Raw genomic sequence first — 4,851 nt, forward strand, 5'->3', positions numbered from 1 at the left:
TACAAGATTTTGATCACATGGGAAATGATGTGGTCGACAGACTAGTGCAGACGAGAGCAGTTGTAGTGGGCACCTTGATTTTTCCTGATAAATGGAAGAATGATCAAGGGAAGCTTGTCATCCCTCAGGAAGAGAGGCTGGATTATGTCCAGCATATATATTGCGCTTTGCTACATGTTGGTAATGAGAGAACGCGGCGATGGATGGTTGATAACGGGATTGAGGCCGGCCCTCTCAAAGACACAATATCGCTGGTTAGATATAATTGTGAGATATGCATGGAGAAGGGATTGTTACCTCCTATTGCTTATCAAGAAGGCAAAATAGCTGAAGAATTCCCAGGCGTCTATGGACGTAGGTGTCCTGGGGAGTCACTTTGGTCATTATAAAAAATTCCTGGTAATAGCTGATAATGGGGGAGGACACACCCGAGTCTACCCCATCAAAAAAGAAACCACAACGACAGCAAAATAGTGTGTGATGTCATTTATTCAGGGGAACCCAGTCAGAAGCCTCAGATCGGATAATGCCGCCATTTTTACTTCTCAACACTTTCGTTCGTGGTTGGAACAGGAGGGGATACGACATGTCTTATCTATCCCGCACCAATCCAACACTAATGGAGTCGCGGAAGGAGGAGCTGAAAACCTGGTGGGCGGGGTTGAATTAATGAGATCTGCCCCTTTCACGTTCTGCATGTGGTGCTGGGAGTCGTGGGGGGGTCGATACCAAATATTACGTAAAGACACCAACTGCAAGCCATGCATCTGTGGCCGAAGTGCGGGGGACTGGGCCGTGTGTGATACAGGCACCCCCTGGCAGATAAACCCAGCACAATTTTTGGCGCTACGGCATCGTTTTCATTCAAACGATCACCTCATGCAGCTCCCGCTTGCCTTAAGGGCCAGTACTGTTGATTCCTGGAACTGCCCCATCCTGATATATCAGACTATGATGTCTACTAGTGATGATAAATTGTCATCGAAGCTGAAAAGGAAACTTTCATTGATCCCCAAGGATACCACCATGAAATGGGAAGACTTCCTCCCGTGGAAGTGGGAGAATGGCTTACATCTGTCTAGAGACGGAAACCTATCTTTGCCAGGCTTTAGTTGGAGAAATTGGGAATCCACCTCTTTGGGAAGGTGGTGGACCGAACAATTATGGCCCCACAATAAGGAGGTTAAGGGGAAAGTGTACCACCCTGATGTGTACAACTACCCCCATTTATCCAACAATAAAAGGATTTTTACAACTTCTGGGACCTTGCCCAGACATCCTAATGAAGCAAAAGAAGTTAGGGTCTGCACTATTAAGCGTACTCTTATTCTTGTTACTGAAGGTGGCCCTCGAACAGTGTCCGGGGCGGCCCATGTCCTTATTGCGTCCACCCGCATCGCATGGTACCCGTTGGGGGTCTTCATAGAGGTAAAGACTGGGGATTTGATGATTTTGACCAATGTCTCGATCCCGGTTGTGCCCTTAGCAAAAGAAAAATTGACTTGGTGGAGGTCAGCTTGGCTGAGGAAAAAATCTAAGCTAAGTCGTACTGGATTTTCTGAGGCTGTTCTGGATCTGGAGATGCCAGGCAGCACATTTTTCCAGCAGCACCTGAGGCCCCGCCTAGCTGTATATGAGATTGGTCCAGAGGGGGAGAGGAATAATCCCAAAAACAACTCGGCTATTATGAACCAATCAGGAGAAAAAAGGGAGTCCGAGTTGCAAGAATTAATGCCACCGCCCACTTCTCACCCGCAGGATCTCGATAATCCTGGGTCAGAAGAGGGAGGGCCCTTAAAAAACGCGATAAAATTAAAAACAGTACACTGTAAAAACTGCACCATTCTGACTCCAGAAACTAGAGAAATACCCCTACCAATTGCAACAGAGAAAAATGGCACTCAATTTGATCAAGCTTTATGGATGAGACAAGCAGTTGTCTACCTAATATACACGGAGCTGTAAGTGGCACGTGTCAATATGCTGAGCAAAAATCTGCTGAACAGGAAATGACAGGTCGGGCTGTCACCGCAAAACCCAGACAGAGACAGCGCCGGAGTGTGAAAAGCTCTGTGAACAAAATCACAGAAGCAGCTACTATTTGGACAGCTACCATCATGACAATTACCCCCACTATAAATAGTCAGAAACAAAATGCCAATACTACTCAAAACCAAATGACCACTAGCACAGCTACTTCTGAATCTGAAAGCACCACCATGGTGATAACAGACGGACAAAATCAGGAAGTCACGACCACGGCCCCGACAAATCCTGTAGCTACACCTATCTCCACCCTGATCTCTGACCAAATAGAAACCTATGTTTCCCCGCCTGCTATTAATAAGACAATCCCATTATCAAACCACATTGAAATTAATAATGACACTTCAGAATCTGCGAGTCCAGATAAGAAGGACACCGCAGATTGTGATATCCAATTTAAAAGTGCCAACGTGTCAGATTGTGATAAAGGACTCATGAGCTGGCTTCTTCAGGCATCTCAGGCAGCATATGAAAGGCTGTGTAGATACAAGGCTCAGTGTGGTCAGCAGAACGAAACCTTATGTAGTTACAATACCTGGGAGGATATAGTATCTCGTTATGGACCCACATCCAAGGAATTCGTAACAGTAAAAGTAAAGCTAATAAATCATGAGGAGATGAGACTCTCTGGATGGTCCATCGGCATTAGCCCTGTTAAAACCTGCCATTATAGAGTTTTTGCCCAACAGACGAGACGAGGCTGGACGATGGGAGAAGATAGGTATTATCAGACGAAAACATGTCAGAAGATTAATGCTACCCATATATGGGATGCCCCGATTATCAAAAGAATTGAACCAGACAGCTATGATAATAAGACATGGGAACAAGAACTGTGGGCAACCACGGAAACGCATGGAAATGATGAATGGGATAAATGTAATCAAATAGGACAGCTCCTGTTAGATATAGCCCCCCTGCCTTTTTCGGCCAACCCTGACCCCGATGTGTTAAACACTGATCCGTCTGACCCTGCTCCTAGAAGAGTGAGAAGAGGGCAGGAGTACACACTTGAGAGCCTATGCACTAAAGGAATGTTCCAAAAGGTAGAGGCATAAACCACGTTGTTATCATCTAGTGTTATTTTTGCCTCTATAGTAGCAGCGAATCAAACTAAACACAAAGGAAAGAAGAAACAACAAATTGCGTTCCATCTCTCCAAACACGAAGACAGACAATTTGAGAATTGTTTTTATTTGATGGCAAATGGTTCCAGACCATGGTCGGACGGCAAGCCTCCCCCTGACACTCATTTCAGAGAAGAGGAGGTTTATCCGAGGTGTCAACCAGGAAAAAATTGCAGAAACAGAGGACCTGAAAATGATGGAGATGATGCCGACGCACGAGACACCGGATTACGCAATGTTTATTGGAGATGGCATTTGCTATCCACCACCAGTGAACTAAATAAGAACAAAATTAACGGGACAGGAAAGGCGTACATTGCAGATCAGCACTCAGATAGTAAATTTTGGAAATTATGGCTAAAATACCCTGTCGTGCAGCGAAGGGTCATGTGGTACAAATTAGGGGCGCTGCAAGAAAATGGTATATTTTGCCATAACATGCAGTTTAATGATAAAGGAATGGAAGAAGGAAATGATTGTCACAAAGAGCCCTGTGAGTGTCGAAGGGATCAGATAGGACTAGCAATTCCCATGATGACTCAACAACCCTGGAGGAATTGGGTCAATAATATCGACCTGGTGGGCTGAGGCTAAGCAATGTTTGTCCAAAGTACTAAGGATAAACATTACTCATGTAAGATATGCATATCAGCTCATTAATGAAAAACCTAACAATACAGAAAACAGAATATTTTATCCTATGAGGGGAGAAGATTGGGCAAGAGCAATGGAGGACTGTACCAAAGACCTACCGGTCAATCTATCCTGTCCACTCCCATCTAGAAACTCCATTGGTCGACGACCTAGTGGTCAAGGGCAAGGAGACCATAAGTATACTATTTCTCCGACATGTCTAAATAATGAGGCTGAAAAAGACCCCACGGTTTTCTTTAAAGCATGGGAATGGTCTCAGTTAGCCGGCCTTTTGTTAGGAAAAGGATTAGGATGGAACTCGTTTGACACAGAAAGCTTATGAATGCTGATATGGCCCCATATTGTGTCATATAAAGAACTAAAAGAAAATACTCTTACTGCTCACCAGAAAGGAAAAAAGAATACTACGATAATACATCAATTTCTGGTGGGCTCCGGACTCCCACATCTAACAAACCCATTGAACAATTTGAAGGAAAGAGCTAAAAAATATGAGATAGAAGTACAGACTGAGCAAGGGATGTGGGGTTACGACTCAGTGTTCCAAGAAAATATTACTGAATGGAAGAGACCATCTACGGAAGGACTCCGAGATAATGACCAAAGGACGTGGTATGCTACACTTAAAGAAGCAACATTATTGTTTAACCCAAGCCAACTGTGGGGAGATATTACACAAATTACAGGAGGTGAAAGAACCTCGGGAATGGCCCTTCAGGATCAATTAGCTAATTATCAGAACTTTCTCAGAAGGAAAGAAGTCTCCTGGAATGATTCCAATGGAGAAGTGTCTATTCGGGCCTGGCCCCATTTTAATAACATGATAATTGTCCCGGGGAAAAATAGTGTACAAAAGGAGGGAATGGGGGTAGAACCTCCCATGAAGTACACAGCGCAGTTTCTGTTGCCCAATCATCTGAAAACAGTCAGACAATATTTTAAATGATACTCGGAATGGCACCGCGTAAGAACAATTCAGTCATCATTCCCGTTTGTCCACACTACTCTAATGACTACGGAGAGG

Source organism: Synchiropus splendidus, unplaced genomic scaffold (genome assembly GCF_027744825.2).
Source record: "Synchiropus splendidus isolate RoL2022-P1 unplaced genomic scaffold, RoL_Sspl_1.0 HiC_scaffold_23, whole genome shotgun sequence".
Lineage (NCBI taxonomy): Eukaryota > Metazoa > Chordata > Actinopteri > Syngnathiformes > Callionymidae > Synchiropus > Synchiropus splendidus.